A 22,937-nucleotide genomic window follows, 5' to 3' on the forward strand; every position below is an offset into this window, starting at 1 on the left:
TCAGGATATGATCAACCTGCCAGAGTTGGTCCTGATGATACAGCTTTGTAACTGGACATCCTGCAGGACAATTTTGTCATGTGGTGTTTCTTTGGAACCAGTAACTGAGTAATTTGATCCATGAGAGGACCTTTCCTCTTTCCCATGACTGCTTAGCTCCTAGCATAGTCTGCCATCCTCAACCTCTATCAGTGTGCTGCCTGCTATGGGTGTGAGCAGCTTTACAACCAATCAGATGCTGCCTAATTACTTCAAATAAGTAGTTTTAGAACTTCAGGCTATATCTTCAGCTAAGCCTCTAAATTGCATGTGTGCAAATCTGTATTTGTTTGCTCAAACCTGAGGCTTAACTCTGCAATTTGTGATTAAGAAATTTGCTCTGCAGATGTGAGTTTATATGTGCTGAAGGATATGCATGAGACAAGGTAGTTGAGGTAATATATATTTTTGGGCCAATGTCTATTGGTGAGAGAAACAAACTTTTGAGCTTACATAGAGCTCTTCTTCAGGGCACCTCTGTGTAAGTTTGGAAGCTTGTCTCATTACATTGCTCATCTGGTCTTTCTAATATGCTGGGACTGACATGGCTACAACAGCACTGCATACAAAGGGTATATGTAACCCCCACACTTCCTGGGTATGGTGTTCTGTACCATGTAGTGGCACTGAGACCACTTAGAGAGATTAATGAGTCTGCTCTACAGCCTTAGTTAAGAGGCATATAGCTTTTACCTCATGCAGTAGAGGCTCATGCACTAAGCTCCAGAGGTCCCAGGTTTGATTCTGCCCACTGACAACCAGGGTCTGTTGGCATTACATATGCATGGAATTTTAGAGGACTCACAAAAATAAGAGCTTATCTAGAAGTCTAATGGCATTTGTCATACAATTGACATGGCACAAACTTTTAGTATTTAGTTTAATTTCTCAGACCGAATGGCAGACTGCCTAGTGTGTGATTATTTGACTAAGGTGTTAAAATGCTATGGTGTAGCAAAACACACAAACAAAAGCCTAAAATAAGCAAGAAAAAACAAGGATCTCAATGGTATGACTGCAGCTAGCAGATGTGTGCTGCTGATTAGCATACTTTGCTATCCTTTCATGTGCATATGTGCCCAAATTATGGCTTGTGCTTACACTAACTGCAAATGCAGTTATCTTATTGCACAAACCCCAAAACATGTTGTAATTTGTTTCTTGGGATTCACTGATAAGTGTGAAGCCCACACATTTCCCTGTCCCCCCACTTTAATCTCTTTTGAAGGCTCTTGAATTACTATCCAGAAGAAAATGGAATCGGATTGTTACTACTCTTTCAAGGGACAAGTTAGGCCAAATTTTAGGTTTTCTAAAACAAGCTATTACCAAACTTAACATCAGTAGATAGATTTCTGTGAATTTTGCAGGTTTAATTAAGACAGTTTATTTTTAAAGGAGAAAGCGTTCCCTGGCATTATTTGCAGCTCAAACATAGTATCATCTTAGTAATGTGTGAGAAGCAGACCGGGAACTAGATTAGGAACTAGAGGTGGTCAAAATTTTTCAGCTGCACGTTTTTCCAACAAAGCTAAAATAAAATCTAAAATACAAAAATATCACAGGAAAATATCAATTTCAACAAGTTTCCAATTTTTTTAATAGGAAAATTTGAAGTGAGGCATAGTTTCAAAGCAACACTGACATTTGGAAATATTGGAAATGGCAACCATTGTCAAAGTTGAAATCCCATGTTGTGAAACTAGTGAAATCAACATGTTGTGTTTGTGAAACTAGAGATTTTGATTGAAAATCCTGTAGACACTTTTTCAGAACTTTTCATTCCACAAATTTTTCTATTTTGATTTTTTTGTCTTTTTCAGGATAAAAACAAATGTTGAAATTGCAGAATTTCATGTGCAACAGAAATTAATCTATAAATAAATTGGACTAGTTTGCTTTTCAGTGAGACAATCCTGACCCATCCTCCCTCTATGGTGCAGTCCAAATAGGTCAAATGGTCAGAGAGAACATGAAATGCTGTGGGAAGGCCCCTCCCTCCCCAGTGAACAACAGTTTTATAACTTTTACAACACCAAATGACCTTACCCCCCACAAGAGGGAGAGACTTTTTTTATTCACCTTTCCTCTACCAGAAATGGCAAGGTGGGGACTGAGGGGTGAGGGCAGGAATGGCAGGCCATGATTTTAGTGCGCTCTCCTTCTAATGATGCACTCCACAGTCAGGATATCTGCACAAGGAACATTAGGCAGGGACATATTAGTTGGGATTTTTTTTTTAAACCAAAAATCAAGAAACCCAAAACAAGACCGACTCTTTATCACGGCAAAATAAAATACGTTGCTAATTGTGAAACATGGGTCAGTTTTAAATTCCCTTTTTCCCCCAGGATTATGGAGTAAAGCAAAATCAGTAACTGCCTATCTATGCAAAGATGGACTAACCAAATAGCATTTGTATGACCAGCAATAGTGATAATGCTGAACTTGTCTCTTTTCTCCATTGCTAATGGAGAAAATGGAAACTTACCTCTTCCCAATCTACTTGTAATTAACCAACAGTGCTGTTCATTACATTGTGGAAGTGGAATGTGTCATTTTGACCTAAGCTTTAGCACTGTGTGATTTTATTGCATGTTTGCATCTCTGCAAAACAACTGTAAACGTTAATGAAAATACCAGGTAAAGAAACCATGTGGCACAGGATCCCCAAGCAAATGCCTAGGGATCCATTTTAGATTTTGTTTTTCTTTCATTTACCTTTGAAATCAAGAAGGGTATGCTGATCCACCCTGGAGATGGGCTAAAGCTGATCCCTCACCATAACACCTATCAATAACAGTAAGCATAAAGACAGGTTTCAGAGGAACAGCCGTGTTAGTCTGTATTCGCAAAAAGAAAAGGAGTACTTGTGGCACCTTAGAGACTAACCAATTTATTTGAGCATGAGCTTTCGTGAGCTACAGCTCACTTCATCAGATGTATCATCTGATGAAGTGAGCTGTAGCTCACGAAAGCTCATGCTCAAATAAATTGGTTAGTCTCTAAGGTGCCACAAGTACTCCTTTTCAGTAAGCATAAAAACACACTTCTCTTTCTGAAGGAAGCAGGCTTCAGGGCTGGGCTGTGTAGGCAGAGGGATCTTGGGTTTGGGACAGAGATAACCTAGCATGAGTAGCCCTGAACTGGAAACCCTAGAAGGAATCAAGCCTGGGGAGAAGGTGACATCAACAGGAGTTCCACACAGGGATCCAGGGTAGCCATTCAGGAAAGATACTAGCATGTTAACTATAAAACTGCAGAATTGTGCTAAGTGAAAATGGGCTATTTCTGACTTTCCCCCAGGATTTCCACTGGTTGAAACTTTAGGACATGAATATTTCCATGGTATGCAAACTGTCCTCAGTTTATCTCTTTTGGGGCCTTCTCACACTTAGTCCTATACGGTGAGTCAAACACTTGCAAATAGTCTTACAATAATCAGCTGCATGATGCCAGAAACTGATTTGCCAGACCTCATTTATATGAAAGCTATCTCAATCTGGGTACTGCAGCCGTGGCCCAAAACAAAGTAATTTTATATTCATGAATACATGCATTCATCTATTGTACATGTCTGTCTGAGGGCTAGGTACCAATAATTTGGTAAGTGACATGAACAGATGCTCCCTCCAGAAGTTCAACCTGTCTCTATAGTATATTAGCTTCAATAATATAAAGTACACTGACTCTGTCTCCTGAGTAATATTATTTATGCATGACATGGAATAAAGCCTACCAGGAGCAATAAAAAGGAAGAAAAGTGCAGTGAGCTACCATCTATATGATATGACTTTGTTAACATTTCAACACAGTGTAATCTTTTTGTGCGTTCAAGCAAGATAAATTAATGCATGCTGCTGTGAGACCCGTCAGATCTGACGGATAGAAATGCATTTTAAAAACCCCGTTCAGTGACAAACACTTTACCATTAAGCAAAATCTATTATGGACCTGAGCAATGAAGATAAGCAATCCTACGGAAGCAATAAAAAAAAAAACCCTCTATATATTCCTCTGAATATGTACAAATATCCTGCAGCTGAGTTCACCTAGAATATTCCGAATGTAAAACATGCATTGTCACAAAGGATTCAAACTTAATCTGGGAATCATGAATATTAGTATGACAGCCTGTGAGTTGCTTGTGAGTAAGAGGTATCAGTACCCACACCGAAAATGCACAAATAGAGCTGTTATAGCTGGTCTTGGAAAAGGTTATAGCTAAAGCTTTGTGTATATTTAATGCAGAACGTCTCTTAGGGATAAACCTAAAAAGAATGACTGTGAATAGAGTGCATATTTTCAAACACTGTCACTATATAAGCTTGCTGTATTTAGGACTTTGAGGTTTTGAAGACTTCTCTTCTTAGGCTACAGTATAGTATATGTAAGTAAATGGGGAATTATTATGGGATGTCAAATGTGTGTTTTCTGACAGACAACCCTGCTAACTGATAGCATAATCTACGGTATACAGACACCACAGTGTTGAGCACAGTACACATACCTAGAAAGATAAATGGATCAGCTTTTTTTCCAGTGTGACTGCTGCACACACTATGGATAATCTTGCTAAGATTGAAGTCAATGGCAAAACTTTCACTGACTTCTATGCTAGCAAGAGCAAGATCAATACGTAACTTGTGGGGAAAATTACGCTATTCTTTGGAACAGGAAAGTAGACTGCATTGTGGTTTTATTAAGCACACTCTACCAAGATATACTAATTTAATAGGCTATAAACCAAGTATTTGTGTAACATTCAAACCATCTCACAGATTCTCTAGGCCATGGCCAGCTATTGAATTCAATGTAGAACTTCATCAGCGACGATGACGTCTATCTAGTTTTAGGATGAGCATAGTTTGATAAATCATTGTTCTAAATTTGTTTATAATCTTCCCTCTTGTTTAGTTTCTTTACTGCCTAATCTAGATTTCCCATGTATTCTGCATCATAAAGAATAATTTGTTCAGTCATCGCATCATCTACATTGTTCCTGAAATGATCACATAAAAAATATTGGGGGCTCTAACTAGTGTCCTGTTATGAACAGCTATATTAAGGTTGTTTTTTCATATTTTTTTTGTCAGATGGGAACTGTTCTAAGGAGCTGAAGTGACATTTTGCTTTTTGAAGTCAGCTTTCAGACTCCCGAAGTTTTAAAAAAAAAAATCTTACCCAACAAAGTTTTGTGTGGGTATAACTCACCAAAAATAAATGGAAGGAAAACTGCAAAAAGCTTTGTTCTCATAATAGATCTGTTTCATAGTAAGCATCCTATCCAACCCCTCCAAGTCTTTCTGAAATAGAGAAAGAGGGATGTGGAATGGGGAAAAAAAAGAAAGGGAAGAAAGGCACATGGTGTGCTACAGGCAATGCTTCTGCTACAAAATTGCCAATATGCTGCCCTTGTATGTATTATGTTTCCTCTACATCATCAGAAATGGGCCTATGCAACAAAATTCAGATCTGGATATGAACTTTCTCAAATTTTGTGGGGTGCTTGGACCAAGGCTTTGGTTTAGTTCCTTCACAGAGATTGGGGCCAGCTGCAGAATTCAGAGCCAGAGCTGAACTTTCCTAGAGTTCCTTGGTGTCTGGATCTGCAGTTTTGGCTCCGATTACTATAGAGTGGGTCAGTTACAAATTTGAATCCACATCTGAACTTTTGAAGAAACTGAGGATGTTCTCAGGTTTCAGAGTAGCAGCTGTGTTAGTCTATATCCACAAAAAGAAAAGGAGTACTTGTGGCACCTTAGAGACTAACAAATTTATTTGAGCATAAGCTTTCGTGAGCTATAGCTCACTTCATCGGATGCATCTGTAGCTCACGAAAGCTTATGCTCAAATAAATTTGTTAGTCTCTAAGGTGCCACAAGTACTCTTTCTTTTTGAGGCTGTTCTGTTCCTAGATTTGTGTTTCTCTACTCTCTAGTTATGTAAAATCCTGACCCCATTGAAGTCAGTGGGAGTTTGCCTATGGACTGTGTTAGGGCCAGGATTTCACATTCTAGCAGAGAAATATCTGACTAGTGCTTTTGGGCCACCATAATCTACATACTTAATAATAATTCTATGAATAAAGCAGGATACTATGAGAGACTCATTACTGCCTTTTCCCAAAACTCTGAAAAACTTATAAATGAAAGACTAATTTAGCTCATTTATCAAACTCCTCCAAAGATCATTACTCAAGTCACCAAATCTATTAATGATTAATTATTTTTTTAAGTGCTGTCCAGTGATAGATTCATGAGCTTACAGAAAAGAAACACGTACCCCAACTCTCCAAACCCTTCCATGGCTCCTCTATGTCCTTTATCTTCTTCCCAGAGTTCTTCTGCCTCTACTCCTACACTCCTTCTGCAGGTCTCCCCCTTTGTCTCCATTATCCATCCCCTCTGCCACTTAAGAGTTTAAGAGCTTCTCTGCCTTTCCTTTACCAGCTTAACCAGCCCCAATCATAGAAAACTTCTGCCTTCCCAGCCATGCTTTTGACATTGAATGATACAAAATTGCAGGGTGTTTGGATCTGGTGTTGGAGTTCTGCCATTTATAGAGATGCCCAAATGATGAACTGTAGCTCTAGATCCAAAATCTGAATTTTCCATGTACTTAGTAGAGCCGGTCAGGACTCTTTTGACAAAATGCTTTTCCACTGGAAAATCCTGATTCATCGATGTTCCTTCATTCCACTCCAAAGTGCCCAGTATCTAGTGGTTAGGGCACTCGCATGGGGGAGAGCTAGGTTCAAGTCCCTGTTCTTCCTGAACAGGAACTTACACCCACACACCCCAGTGAGTGTCCCACCCATCAGGCAACACAGTCAGTCAATGGGTACATCTCCATTGCAAAAACAAACCACCACACACCCTGTGGCAGCAAGTCTCCAAGCCCGAGTCAACTGACTCTGCTTGTGGGGCTCATGCTATGCTGCTAAAATAAAAGTTCCTGCACACGGTGGAGGCTCTGAGACGCACCCCCCTGCCTGGGCTTCAGAGCCCAGGCTCCAGCCCAAGCAGGAATGTCTACACTTCTATGGTTAGCCTTGTAGCAGGAGCCTGAGTCAGCTGACCTACTGAGACTCTTCGCTGTGGGTTGTTTTTTGGGTTTTTTTTGTTTTGTTTTGTTTTTGCAATATGGACATACCCGATCTCTCCTGTTGGGGCTGTTCCACTTTCTATAAATAATTAAATATCATTGGGCCAGAGAAAGAAAAAGAGAGACTGACTTTATATGCACCAAATCAGGTAGATCAAGATTTTGAACCTGGGTCTCCCACAGGCGAATGCTTTAACCACTCAAACTATTGGCTAGTCTGAGGTCTCTCTCTCTGTTGTTGTTTTTTTTCCTCCATGAAAAATGTTAGAAGGTCTCATTTTCTTTCCAATGTAGACCAGAAACAAAGGTCGAAACCTCAATTTTTTTCACAAAACAGATTCCTTGTTTTTGAACCACCCCTACTAGTAGCATTGCTTTTAGTAAAGTTACCATGTCATTTAAATTTGGCAAAGCCCTGCATTCTATTTCACAGCAACTCAGGAAATAGCCTGTGTTAGCACAGCATGTCCTCTGCTTTTACTGGTTTTACTTAAGTAAATAACTGTCTCACAATGTCTTTCCTTGCTTATGGGATGAAATATTGATTCAAACCATCACTGCAGAGAAATATTAATATTCTCCCAGGCAATTCTGGAGTTTGGCTCTCAAAATGTACTGGAAACACTCAGATACAATTTATATTGAAGGCAGTTTCTAAGCTGCATATTGAGTCAATCATCAGAGTTCTCCTTTCAGAAGTGCCCAGAGATGTTAGTGCCAAGTCTCACCATTAATCAAAAGACATGAGTTTCGGTCTTTAATTTTGATTCTCTTATGAATTTGCATTTTTTCCAAATCTAGCTTAATTTTTTTGACATCTGTCATCTTAAGAGATCAAAGTGTTCACATGCCATACAAATGTAAGTTTCCACACCCATTCCTATTACCAACAGCTACATTTTAAGTTTTAAAAGACCCATAACGTGAAATCATTTTTCCCAGAGCCCCATAGTAACACAGTCACATTTCTACAGATTAATAATTCCCTTTACTGTAGGTCTCATGAATTCTTCCCCTTTCCCACCCCCACTTAATAAAGTCTACACTGTGTGACAAAGCTCTGTCCTTGCCTCTGTGGGTCCCGCGTTTCCTGGCGGATTTCGCTAGCCTCAGAGGCTCACTGTGACCCTCCACGTAACCCTCCTCTCTCTAGAGACAAGGGTCACAGTCTACTGAGCCATTTTCATCATAAGTCAGCGAGGGAGGAGAGGAGAAGTTATCCTTCCTTGCACAGTCTCTGTTGTCTCCCAGTCTCAGTGATTAATCGGGGGGGAAAAGGGGTGGGGGAGCCCGGGCCCACCCTCTACTCCGGGCTCCAGCCCAGGGACCCTAATAGTATCAGCTATGGTAGCTGACCTTTTAGAAACATGACATGTACAATTCCCTGGGCTACTTCCCCCACAGCAGCCCTCACTTCCTCAAGCTCCACTTCACCCTTACCTCAGGCCCTCCTTCTTTGTGCCTGATATGGGATGTACTACTCAGTCTCGCCAACAGCACAGCTTCCTCCCACAGCTCCTGACACGCACCCCCACCTGACTAACTGGGAGGCTTTTAACTAGCTTCAGCCAGCCCCTGATTGGCTTCAGGTGTCCCAATCAACCTAGCGTTCTCCCTGCCTTCTGGAAAGTTCTTAACTGGCCCCAGGTGTCTTAATTGACCTGGAGCAGCTGCCATTTCACTTATCCTGGTACCAGGGATTTGTTTAGCCTGAAGCTAATATATCTATCTCCCACTACTTTTCTATAGCCATCTGGCCTTGCCCTGTCACAACTGTGATTCCAGTGGTCTGGTGAGGTTTGCACAACATTGTATGGTTGTACTGCTTAGAGACTTTTCTTTGGAAAGCAAAAAGAAAACAAAAGGAAATTAGCAACAGGCAAGTTTTTACTTTAAAAAAAAACAAAACCCTCTGCCAAAACTGGCATTTTTTTCAAGTAACACTTCTGGATTTGCTGAGAAGAGACTCATATCCTAATTCAACATTCTTCAAAGGGAGCCTACAAAAAGAGAACGGAAAGCAACAAAATACACCACCATACATGAGTGAGCACTGTAGAAGGGAATACTTCTTAATATTTGGTAATTTGCTGATGAGGTATAGGCTGTGGCTACACACTATATAAACATACAGTCCTGCTTTAGAAACACAGCAGTCAGGTGATCAACTAGAAGAGAGAATCATCCTGTAAGCTTTTCCTACACCCAAACCTCAGTTTAATCTAGACTGCTGTGCAACTTAAATTGAAAAATAAATATGATGCATTTATTTACCCTTGGCAATGCAATAATCAAAGTGCTTTACTACCAAAAGGCCACTACACCCGTACAAAGCAGCTAACTGGGAAACCACAAAATAATCGTCTTGCAGCAGTGTCCAATCAAAAAAGAAGCAGGAAGACAATCAAAACTCAGAGCGACACACGCACAAAATTATAATTAATTTGAAAAGACCTTGCCAGCATTTTCCTCAATAAACAAAAAGCATCAGACGAGTTAATTAAACATTTCCCTAAACAGGACTTTAAAGGACAGAAAGTTAGTGAAAACATCCACAGCAGACATTAGATGTCTTAAAGGGTATATCTACACAGCATTTAGGAGCCCACAGGAGCTAGCCTCCAGCCTGGGTCGACAGAGTAGGGTTCACACTAGCTCTTAAAAAATAGCTGCATAGACAGCACTTTGGAGGTGAGACTTCGGCTGGAGCTGGCTCACCTAGGGAGGGGAGAGCCAAGGAAGGGCTTCACAGATAAAATGTACCTTAAAATATCACCACCCTTCTGATCCCGTTAAATCTGTCTATTTTCCAAAATGATGGCTGCAATATTAAATAAAATTATTTACTCTGCTAGGCAACACAAGAAGTGCCATTGAGTTTCTTTGTGAGCTTGAACAGGGTATGCACATCTGATGGAGTCCTTTCTCTCTGCCTGTTTGCTCCATCCAGGTGAGGTATTGAAGTGCACAACAATCTACTGCTCAAGCTCTGGAGACTACAGCACAAGCAGAGCTGGTGGGACAGTGCAACATGCTTACAAAGGAAATGCTCAAGATCACTGAAGGGGAAATATACTCAATGTAGTTCTTTTACAGATCCTTCCCATTTATAACTCTCAGTTGGATTCACTGATTATTCCTAATTCTACATTCTCAAAACGTACTAGAGCTGCATTTCTCTGATGGGTTGGGTCCTGGGATGGGAAGAAATAGATCTTGGCAAAACCACATGTGCACTTCTGAGGTGGAGGCCACCCACAGCCATGTTTGTATAATCAATTTTATGTTGAGGGATGATACAAGTGGGGTCTGGAAGTGATACTCAAAATAAATGAAAAAACAAAAGTCTTGAGTCATTCTCATCCTTCTTTAACTCCCAACAGAACAGAAGCAGAGCTCCAAAATCTTCCAGCTAGGAAGTATGCTCTGAAACCATCCCCTAACTGCTCAACAGCCTGTTTTACATGGGGTTTCTGATCCTGTACAAAAATTCTGCCCATATTTGTCCATCTCTCAGTATCCCACAGAGCCATGTATTTGTCTTCACAAGATAAGAGGCCATCTTGTGTCACTCCACTGACTTTAATAAATTAGGCCAAAATGTACGTAATAGGAAACACTATTTATTATGTGGACTAAGGCCTTGAAATGTGGCAGAGTGGCAGCAATAGAAGTTTGTCAGCACTAAATATTTAAAGCACATTCAGTAAGATCTTGGGGAAACAACTTGCATATTTCTCAGCCAATGAACCTAAAATAGACTTTCAGGACTGCAAAGCATTTCTGTGTGTCAAGGGTTCTGAACAGAAAGGAACTTGATAGGGGGTGGGTCTTATATGAGGAAAGGGGCTTATGGCAACGTTTGTTCTGAGCTAAGTTTTTGGTTTGGGGCTTGTTAATTTTTACCTGCTGGATCTCTTGTTTGTCATAATTTTTCGTCTAAAGAGCCTAGGGTTTTAAGATCGGTACTACTTTGTTTAACATTTTTATAAATTAAAAAAATAGATCTCTGACCTACAATAAGACAAAATTATTAAATATTAAACTATCCCCATTCAAATGTGGATTTCCATTGTCAAAACTACCAGGTTGCTACCAAACCCATGGCAGGACTGTGATGCAGCCAGGCTAAACAAGGAACCGTGCTAATAGCACCATGTGCATTTCATTTAAAAGTCTGGACGAGAGATTTGGAGCAATCAAATTTTTGAATTGCTCCGCTCCAGCTCCGCTCCGGCACCAATAGTAACTGCTCCAACTCCGCTCCGACTCCACTCCGCGCTCCGACTCAAATTAATTTTTAACTAAATAAAAAAGTGCCTACTGTAATTTTGAAAAAAACATTATTTTTATTCAGACTTTTAAAATAATTTAAATGTCATCAGCAATGATACAAACTAGAATCATTCATAATTCATTCTGTAAAAAATTATTGCAGCCATCAAGTCGTCTTTCATAGCCTGCCGCAAATCATTTAAAATTAACTTTAAAGCCGAAAACAGTCGCTCTACACTAGCTTGAGTTGTTGGCATGCTCAAAGCAATTCTACAGGCAGGCTGAATGCAGTGTGGGTAGCTGTGAATGGCCTCAAAAACAGACTTAACTTTTAGCCTACCAATAGACTCCATCGCCTCACCATCTTCCTGAAAGTTTCTCTCGAATAATGCTTTATTACAATTATGAATCGCAGAAACTCGCCGGCATCTTTCTTGTTTATCCAATTCCTTTTCAAAGGCGTCATCTTCTGAAGAATTGGTGCTTGAATTATCTCCATTTCCCTGTGATGGTTGAAGACATCTCAGGGATGGACGCTTGAAGACGTTCAGAGTGGAGACGGAAGTTTGAGAACAGCCTGCTATTTCTGAAGGATGTGAATGTTCCGAAACCTCAGATTCGATTGTTGCTGACTCCTTTTGTTGTGTTTCATTTTCTTCAACCTCTTTCACTGAGTTCAAATGTAGCAATAGATTTTGTTTTTGAGTCGTCGAGCAATATCAAGGAGCGCTTCCTTTGCCTTTGGTATTTTCCTTGAGGTAAGAAGAATCTGATACCATGGGTCAACATAAACTCCAGCAAGGAAATGAATATTGTCAAAAAGCTTTTCTTTGCGTTTCTGCATGGAAGATAGAATTCCTTCTGCAATTTGTCCACCATTTTCTTGCAAGAATTTTGACAGTTTTCGCCATTCCTTCATTAAATCTTCCAGGGTTACATCAACAGCTTGAAGATTCATGGTTGTTTGGGTTGGCTTTGCCAAAAGGTCTCGCAGCTTCTTCACTTTGTCCCATTCAGCTTTTGTTAACTTGAGTTCTCTTGTTCCAGCAGCAGCCACTTGTTCACAGTAAGACTGAAAAACGAGAAGCCAATCAATCATCGCAAATGTTGAATCCCAGCGAGTCACAGTATGCAATGATTGAATTACCCCATGTAGATCAAGCAGAACACTTCAAATACTTGGGGTTTGTAGTTTGACAACGATTTGTTGCATTTTTGTAAGAAATTTCTTTGCATGTTCTTTGTTCAGTCCATCCCAGATTGCCAACTGAAGAGTGTGAATACCACACCTCATCAGTTGGACTTTTGAGTTGTCCTCATGAAGCCATGTTGGAATTATGACCCTAGGGTCATTAACCCATTGCTCAGCAGCGTCCATGTTGAGTTCGATTTCATCCATTCCTTTAGTTCCTTCATCAGGCAAAATTGCTTCAGTTCTGTCCACATCCCTGTTCTCAGAGGTAGAAATGGTTTCATTGTCCTCGCTGAAATTTTTGACGGCACATGTCATGTTTGCTGCATTGTCAATGCAGATGCTCAGCACTTGCATTTCACTGGTCCCAAATTTTTCTAAAATAGCTTTTACTTGACTTTTCACATATGAAGAATGTGACGCCCTTCAGTGTCGATTTATGTCCAAAGTTTTTACCACAGTTTTATCTTTTCCTTCTTCGTAGTACTGAGCATTGATTGCAAGGAAATTTCTGTTTCCACGGGTTGCTGCATCCATTTTCAGGTAGCACAATTTTTGCTCCAAAGCTTTTTTGAGCTCTTCGCAACCAGACCCAGCTGTGCTGACAACTAAATGATGAACCGCATCGTGCCCGGTCGAAATGCCAAGCTGCCGACACATTTCACCTGCAATTTTGTGGAATCCTTTGTTCTTTAGCCTGAAGGTAGTGAGCGCTGTTGAACTCAAGCAAACCATTTCTATCAGCCCTTCACAGAAAATATTGGCATCCATGGTGACTGTAACCTTTGAGGACTTCAAATATGAGTCAAGTTTTGTTTGTTCAATTTTGGGTTTCTTTTCAGACGAAGCGCCGCAAAAAATCTTTTCTCAAGGAGTTTTCAAAGAGCCAAATGAACGTCATTTAACTACATCAGCTTTCTGTTTTGCCTCATCTTCCTAATCCTTTTTTGTAACCAGAGCCGCATAGTTTTCAGGATGGTTACGTTTTACATGTCACCAAACGTTGAAACTTTTCACGGCACTTGTCTTGAAGCTACATGGTTTGAGCTTGCCATTCACTTCCTTTTCCACCTTGCACGTTGCCAATTTCTTCTTTGCTTTTCCCAAAAGCCCAAATTTGGGCTTCAAATTCAAAAGTAGAGACGTCGTTGAGATCCTTTTCCATAAATCGGCTATCAATCATGGGGGGCTGATTTGATTCTTTTGTACAAGCCATGGCCAAATCTTCTTGTGCTGCTACTGCATCCAAATGTTTCTTGTTATGATCTTCAAAAAGCAATGAATAAAAGCATTACATTTTTTTATAATGACCTGCTTGTGATATCTTAACCACTTAAGGTACTTCAGATTTATTTTGGATTTTCTGGACAAAAATGATCGCATTTTCTTTTTACACAAAATTATTATTAAAGTATATTTTATTATTTTAACATGTTTCTTGCAGTTTTAGTGAAGTAAAAAGTATTTTAATATACATAATTAATATAAATTTTTATTTATAAATTGCAAGTTAGTTTTTTTAATGAAATTTTGTGGTAAAAATATTTGAAATATTTTCCAAGTTTTTAATTAATATCTCAAAAATGCTTTAATATAGATATATCAATGAAATTTGGTATGTGCCGTAGCATTAGTATGTGCTATCGCTGTTCTACAACATTAATTGTTGGGAAGTAATGAGGCTACACGTCACAAAGTTGAAAATAAACTTTAATTGGAAAGCACATCAAATTGCAAGCACAGTCCTTCTGGTAAAGAGAGCAAATTTTTGGAAATATGTTTTTGCTTCATCAGGCTGGAAACATTATACAAGATAGAACCTGTTATTTGCTCTATCTTATATAATGTTTCCAGCCTGATGAAGGAGAAATATATTTCCAAAAATTTGCTTTCTTTACTAAAAGGACTGTGCTTGCAATTTGAACCCACTTTCCCGTTAAAGTTTATTTCCAACGTTCTATCATACAACATCATTCAAATAAAATTGTTTAAACTACAGGCGTCCTGAACTGAGGGGACTGGGCCAATTTTATTTAATATTTTTTAAATCTTCGACTATTTAACAGATACAACCCTGGAATATGATTTAATGCTAAAACATGCATTAAAATGGTATTCTTAATTTATTTTGTATAATTAACCGTTTCCGAGAAAACTGTTTAAAATTTTTAATCTGCTTAGATGCTTAGAATGATACAAACAATTTTACTTATTACTTATTTTTCAACTTTGGAACCATAAATTTTAAACATAATAAATAATAACCAAACGAACAGCTATGGATTAAATAATTTTAGATAATGTAATATGGTAGCACATACTAACACTAAGACACAGACATAATTTCATTACTTTATATTAAAGCGTTTTTGAGATATTAATCAGAAATTAACTTTTCATCACCTCCTTGAAGGGACCGTAGCTCCCTTAGGAAGAATTTTAGGACACGTGTTCACAGAAATGTATTTTCTTAAAATGACCTAAGGATTCACCCCCAAAGTTGTGTTGGACATTCTCCAATCACTCTGGATATATCACAAAAATCACTCATAATTTATGCAAAAATGTTTACTGTATATTTATATGCCTGCTGCATGCGACTTTTTCAGTAAATTTAAAATAACAAACAACGCTACGAAAAGACCGTTGAACAGATGACATATAAAATAAGTCCACCAGAGTGATACAGGAGCATGTACAAATGAACAAATGTACCGGTAACGGGAGCCCGTGTGAGAAATGAGCTAAGTGATTAATATCTCTTGCGATATCTTAATATATCAATAAACAAAAACATTATCTTTTTTGCAATATACCTGTTTGTGATATCTTAAATGTTGTGTCTTGAGTCACACTTTTCCGTAATCGCAGCACTCAGGCGTCTCGCTGATCAACCCTTACAAAAGAAGTATCAACACACACTAATCTAACTATCTAAGTAATCTACGTGACTATGTACTCGCCTAACCTTGGCACAAGGGTGGGAGCAGTCTGCAGTGTTGCTGGATGTCTGATAATTATCTGATTCTTTAATAAAACGTATCTCCAAAAAACTTTGTAATTTTGTATCTGTACATTAAATCTTGATTTCGGCCGAAGTGAGAATAACTGTGACATATTATGTAAAGTGGTAAAGTAGATGTCAATATCAATTGTTATAAAATCTGAAACTTTTTTGCACCTTTAGGACTTTCTTGCTAAATATCATTCATTTTGGATTGAAAATGAGGAAAAAAAACTGGAGCAGTGGAGCAGTCAAGATTTTCTGTGCTCCGGCTCTGCTCCAGCTCCAGGCAAATACATGCAGCTACACCGCTCCGGGCTCCAGCTCTGGGCTCCTCTCCAATGCCCTGGTCTGGACAGCGATTCAATCAAAATGAATTTTGTTATCCTGGTCAGGACTGGATTCAGTCTGTGTTGGCAGCCATGAAAGGACACTCCACTATACATTTTTATAACCACGACTCATTCTGCTGCTATAATCTTAGATAGGTAGAGTGCACTGCCGTTTCTTGCCTGTTTCTCTCCTTTCAACTGTAACTGTTGCTTCACTAATCACAAAACTCAGTGATTATCAGGACGGTGTTCTTGCCACTTGCTCTAGAGAGTAGCTGTTTATATTCAAGGTTTTTCACTTTCTTTCAGTTTTTCCCTCTAACTGTGACTCCTTTTCTCAAGTATAAAAATGTATCTCATCTTTCTCTTCCAGCTACAAGACAGAAAAGTAGCGACTATATCAGATCTGTCTGATATGGCCCTTCTTGACTGATTTGTCTGATGAAAAATGGATAAACAAGTAGAAAATATTATTATCCCAAAGCAATTCTTATACAAAGCATAACAACCTACTAACCCTAGCAGAAGCAGCAACTAACTGAGCTATGATATTTTCATTTTCAAGGGATTTATCTTCTGTCATTTTTACATAGACTGGTTCTGATGTTTATTAAATTGAATGGGATCAAAAAGCCTCGGTGAAATCCTAGACTGAATGAAATAGTGAATTTCTTCATAACAAAATATGGGAATAATAATTGGGAACAATATGCATACAAATTAACCCGCAGGCTGGAAACATTATACAAGACAGAACCTGTTATTTGCTCTATCTTATATAATCTATTCAGGCTGATGAAACGAAAACATATTTCCAAAAATTTGCTCTCCCTACTAAAAGGACTGTGCTTGCAATTTGAATCCCCTTTCCCGTTAAAGTTTATTTTCAACCTTGTAATGTGTAGCCTCGTTACTTCCCAACAATTAATGTTGTAGAATAGTGATAGCACATACTAACGCTATAGCACATACCAAATTTCACTGATATATCTATATTAAAGCGTTTTTGAGGTATTAATAAAAAACTTGGAAAATATTTCAAATATTTTTACCGCAAAATTTCATACAAAAAACTAACTTGCAATTTATAAATAAAACTTTATATTAATTATGTATATTACAAATACTTCTTACTTCACTAAATCTGCAAAAAATGTTAAAATATACTTTAATAATAATATTGTGTAAAAAGAAAATGCGATCATTTTTGTCCAGAAAATCCAAAATAAATCTGAAGTACCTTAAGTGGTTAAGATATCACAAGCAGGTCATTATAAAAAAATGTAATGCTTATGTTCATTGCTTTTTGAAGATCATAACAAGAAACATTTGGATGCAGTAGCAGCACAAGAAGATTTGGCCACGGCTTGTACAAAAAAATCAAATCAGCCCCCCATGATTGATAGCCGATTTATGGGAAAGGATCTCAATGACGTCTCTACTTTTAAATTTGAAGCCCAAATTTGGGCTTTTGGGAAAAGCAAAGAAGAAATTGGCAACGTGCAAGGTGGAAAAGGAAGTGAATGGCGAGCTCAAACCATGTAGCTTCAAGACAAGTGCCGTGAAAAGTTTCAACGTTTGGTGACATGTAAAACGTAACCATCCTGAAAACTATGTGGCTCTGGTTACAAAAAAGGATTAGGAAGATGAGGCAAAACAGAAAGCTGATGTGGTTAAATGACGTTCATCTGGCTCTTTGAAAACTCCTTGAGAAAAGATTTTTTGCGGCACTTCATCTGAAAAGAAACCCAAAATTGAACAAACAAAACTTGACTCATATTTGAAGTCCTCAAAGGTTACAGTCACCATGGATGCCAATACTTTCCGTGAAGGGCTGATGGAAATGATTTGCTTGAGTTCAACAGCGCTCACTACCTTCAGGCTAAAGAACAAAGGATTCCACAAAATTGCAGGTGAAATGGGTCGGCAGCTTGGCGTTTCGACGGGGCATGATGCTGTTCATCATTTAGTTGTCAGCACAGCTGAGTCTGGTCACGAAGGGCTCCTTGATATTGCTCGACGACTCAAAAACCAAAATCTATTGCTACATTTGAACTTGGCGAAAGAGCTTGAAGAAAACAAAACACAACAAAAGGAGTCATCAATAATCGAATCTGAGGTTTCGGAACATTCACATCCTTCAGAAATAGCAGGCTGTTCTCAAACTTCCATCTCCATTCTGAACTTGTTCAAGTGTCCATCCCTGAGACGTCTTCAGTCATCACAGGGAAATGGAGATAATTCAAGCACCAATTCTTCAGAAGATGATGTCTTCGAAATGGAATTGGATAAACAAGAAAGATGCTGGTGAGTTTCTGCGATTCATAATTGTAATAAAGCATTATTCGAGAGAAACTTTCAGGAAGATGGTGAGGCGATGGAGTCTATTGGTAGGCTAAAAGTTAAGTCTGTTTTTGAGGCCATTCACAGCTACCCACACTGCATTCAGCCTGCCTGTAGAATTGCTTTGAGCATGCCAACAACTCAAGCTAGTGTAGAGCGACTGTTTTCGGCTTTAAAGTTAATTTTAAATGATTTGCGGCAGGCTATGAAAGACGACTTGATGACTGCAATAATTTTTTACAGAATGAATTATGAATGATTCTAGTTTGTATCATTGTTGATATTTAAATTATTTTAAAAGTCTGAATAAAAATAATGTTTTTTTCAAAATTACAGTATGCACTTCTTTATTTAGTTAAAAATTAATTTGAGTTGGAGCGTGGAGCGGAGTCGGAGCGGAGTTGGAGCAGTCACTATTGGTGCCAGAGCAGAGCTGGAGCAGAGGAATTCAAAAATTTGATTGCGCCAAATCCCTGAATTAAATAACCATCAGTGCCAGGTTGGAGTCATTTAACGGTCTGATTCAATGCCTGTTAAAGTTACTGGAAGTAAGGAAGAAGGAAATAAAGTTTATGTGGATACCATAATGAAGTAAAAATAATTGTAAAACAATTGTTCTATTTATTTCACTTTTTTCCATTTAATCCTTACCACTATTCTTCCCTCTGCCCCATATATAGTATTGGTGAGGTTGGAGGTTTGGTTCAGATCGCAATATGTAAATGCTTATCCAAACCTTACTGGAAATATCAAAATCTTACCAGGATGCAAAAACTGGGTGTCTAATAAAATAACTAGTACCTTTTACTTCTAGGCAGGCCAAAGACCCCATGCCAACATGCTTTTCTCTTTTTTTAACAGTATCCCAGCACTGGCCAAAACCTGGAAGTGTAGAGGTGTGTGAAAGTTCAAAATAGTTTTAAAGGTATCCAAAGTTGTTTGGGGCTTTTTTGCTTTGTTTGTTTGTTTGTTTTTGTTTTTAAACCTTTTGAGTTCACTTCTGGTTTGGGAGGAATAGACAACTCAGCTGTGAAGACTCCATGTGTGCACATGAGGGGGTGAGATGGGGAGTACACATGTACAAGAAAAAAAATTAATTGAAAATCTATTTAAATTTGACAGCTGGCACTCTTAGTGTTACAATGTTACAGATACAGTGCTATTGCCTACCTTTGTCTGTTGGCTCTTAGTTCTGAGCACTGTGAAATAGATCTGTATTCTGTGTTCTGTGCTGGGAGGAGTTTATGACTAGATTATTTGAACAAAACAAACAGACTGAAGTACATGACTAGACCACAGGCATTTGGAACCAATAATTCAGTGGTGCTGGAACAATTTTTATAGTGGGGATGCTGAAGGCAGAAACCATGCATTTGGGTTGTTACTACTACTTCAAGCCAGGGGATGCATCAGCACCCCTAGTTCTAGCACCTATGCTGTAATTGTAAACTCAGTGCTGTGCTGAACTAAAATAGCTTTCTAAATGGCCGTAAAAACTAGAATCCTTCATCTGTCATTAACAGTTACTGAGGAAACGATCCAAATTAAGTATTGTTTTATGCATCTTGTAAGATCTGACCAAGAAAAGGTTTTTGGATAGAGTGCAGTAACCTTACTAATGACCCAGCAGGCTACAGCTATCGAAACTGACTAAATGGGGCTAATGTGTGTTAAAAATAAGTTTCTGATCTTTTAAAAAAAATTATACAACATTTTATTGAGGACAACCAAACAGCGAGGCCAGGTTCTTATCTAACTTTTCTGTGTGTTTGCTGTGAACATAATAACGTGGTTTGAAAATGCTTTGACTTCTCGAGGTCCCTTCCAGACCTACATTTCTGTGATTTCTATATATTGCACATGAGGATTCTTACTTTGCTGAGGGTAACTTACACATGGGCAATAAAAATAAAGATTATAAATTACATTTTTAGGACCATTGTAAACAAATTGAGAATAGTTTTCTCTGTGTGTGGATAGGAATGATGCATTAACCATTGTGAATAAGATGGTCCCTGGTGCATTGTAAGGGTCATAGAGCAGCCTGTGTTGCAGTTTTCCCATCCAAAGAATATAAGATGCACTTTTCTAACCATTAAATCCTCAGGCATACAGTATACGTGTGGATAGGAATAATTTCATCATTAGGCATTCATCTTATACCTCTTGTGAATACAGGACTGTCTCATAAGCATCTTTGGCGTCTCTGGAGCTATAAGAGAGGCTCTCCTGTGAGAGTGTTGCCACCTTTATACATAAAAGTAGATCATAAAAAATAGGTGATAAAACTGATCACAGTAAACTGTTTGCATTTACAAACTGGGACAAGCTAGTCTAAAAATTAGGTAATAAACATAGAAACCCTGATCCTGTTGGCTGCCTATCCCTTGATCAGGCCTACAACAAATATTGGCCATATGCAAGCCAGTGCTCAAAGGGGCCTTCTCTCCACTTAAATCACCCTTTTGAAAATTCCTTAGGGTATGTCTACACTACGAAATTAGGTCGAATTTATAGAAGTCGGTTTTCTAGAAATCGTTTTTATATAGTCGATTGTGTATGTTCCCACACAAAATGCTCTAAGTGCATTAAGTGCATTAACTCGGCAGAGCGCTTCCACAGTACTGAGGCTAGCATCGACTTCCAGAGTGTTGCACTGTGGGTGGCTATCCCACAGTTCCTGCAGTCTCTGCTGCCCATTGGAATTCTGGGTTGAGATCCCAATGCCTGATGGGGCAAAAAACATTGTTGCGGGTGGTTCTGGGTACATGTCATCAGGCCCTCCCTCTCTCCCTCCGTGAAAGCAAAGGCAGACAATCGTTTCGTGCCTTTTTTCCTGAGTTACCTGTCACTGTATGTCTCCTGGGTGCTGGCAGACGTGGTACCGCCACCTTTCAGCTTCAGCCCTCTCTTCAGCCCGCCACTTACTCTCCTCAGCCCGCCACCTCTCCTCCCGGTCATTTTGTGCTTTCCTGCACTCTGACATTGTCTGCCTCCACGCATTCGTCTGTGCTCTGTCAGTGTGGGAGGACAGCATGAGCTCAGAGAACATTTCATCGTGAGTGCGTTTTTTTCGCCTTCTAATCTTCACTAGCCTCTGGGAAGGAGAAGATCCTGTGATCCTTGAAACACATGCAGCTGGTGGAGAAAAGAAAAAGGGACAGTGGTATTTAAAAAGACACATTTTACAGAGCAATGGGTACACTCTTTCATGGTAAACCTTGCTGTTAACATTACATACAAAGCACATGTGCTTTCGTTCCAAGGTCGCATTTTGCCTCCCCCCACCACGTGGTTAGCCCCTCACCCCTCCCCACTCCCCATGGCTAACAGCAGGGAACATTTCTGTTCAGCCACAGGCAAACAGCCCAGCAGGAATGGGCACCTCTGAATGTCCCCTTAAGAAAAGCACCCTATTTCAACCAGGTGACCATGAATGATATCACTCTCCTGAGGATAACACAGAAAGATAAAGAACGGATGTTGTTTGAATGCCAGCAAACATACACTGCAATGCTTTGTTCTACAATGATTCCCGAGTATGTGCTACTGGCCTGGAGTGGTAAAGTGTCCTACCATGATAGACGGAATAAGGCTGCCCTCCCCAGAAACCTTTTGGGAGTACATCCAGGAGAGCCACGAATGCCAGGGCAAATTAATCATTAAACATTCTTGCTTTTAAAAGGTACACTGACAAATATTTTGGCATTTCGAAAACTTACCGAGGCGGCCAGGAGCACCTCGGACACAATGACGATGGTTTTCAGGCCTATTGGCAGACACCATACCACGGCAAGCATGGAGCCCACTCAGCTCACTGTGGTGGGGCCATAGACGGAACCCATATCCCTATCTTGGCATCGGAGCACCAAGCCGGGGAGTACATAAACCGCAAGGGGTACTTTTCAGTAGTGCTGCAAGCACTGGTGGATCACAAGGGACGTTTCACCAACATCAACATGGGATGGCCGGAACGATTGTCTGCCGTTGCTCTGACGGAGGGAGGGGCGACTGACGACATGGCTTACAGGGTTGGCTTACAGGGAATTAAAATCAACAATGGGGGTGGCTTTACATCAAGGAGAAACAAAAACAACTGTCATACAGAATGGCCCCCTCAAGGATTGAACTCAAAACCCTGGGTTTAGCAGGCCAATGCTCAACCCACTAAACTATCCCACCCTCTGATATTTCAGGCAGGACTGAATCTCCGTGAAAGTTTTCAAGGTGCCCCTGACGGACCTCACCGAAACGATTGTCGGCTGTTGATTTCACGGAGAGAGGGAGGGAGGGGGGAGAAAATGAATACAAAACAAGTCTGGTGTATTTCTTGTTTTGATCCACTCCATCTATCTTTTACATCTTTGGCTGGCAGCAGACAGTGCAGTAGGACTGCTAGCCATCCTCATCTCCTGCCTGCCCGGCAGAAGATGGTGCAATAGGACTGCCTGCAGGACTAAAGAGAATGACCTGGTCGAGTCACTCCTAATTTAGTCCCTTCACCCATGTCTGCCCAGGCGCTCCTGACCGACCTTACGGAAGCGGCCAGGAGCACCTCAGACACAATGACGATGGTTTTCAGGCTTATAGCTCCATCTGCTACCACAAGACAATGGGTTGCTGCTGCTGTGTAGCAATGCAGTAC

At 39.6% G+C, this 22,937-nt stretch overlaps 1 long non-coding RNA gene across 1 annotated transcript in view; it reads right to left on the reverse strand.

The window, feature by feature from the left end:
- Nucleotides 1-1,663: 1,663 nt before the first annotated feature.
- LOC142071199 (uncharacterized) overlaps nucleotides 1,664-22,937 on the reverse strand; it is a 72,822-nt gene continuing 51,548 nt past the window's right edge. The window contains exons 2-4 of the long non-coding RNA XR_012667240.1: nucleotides 21,138-21,430; nucleotides 2,761-2,829; nucleotides 1,664-2,231 (exon numbers count right to left, since the gene is read on the reverse strand). This is a non-coding gene — a long non-coding RNA (uncharacterized LOC142071199). The remainder of the gene's footprint in view (nucleotides 2,232-2,760; nucleotides 2,830-21,137; nucleotides 21,431-22,937) is intronic.

Source organism: Caretta caretta, chromosome 2 (genome assembly GCF_965140235.1).
Source record: "Caretta caretta isolate rCarCar2 chromosome 2, rCarCar1.hap1, whole genome shotgun sequence".
Lineage (NCBI taxonomy): Eukaryota > Metazoa > Chordata > Testudines > Cheloniidae > Caretta > Caretta caretta.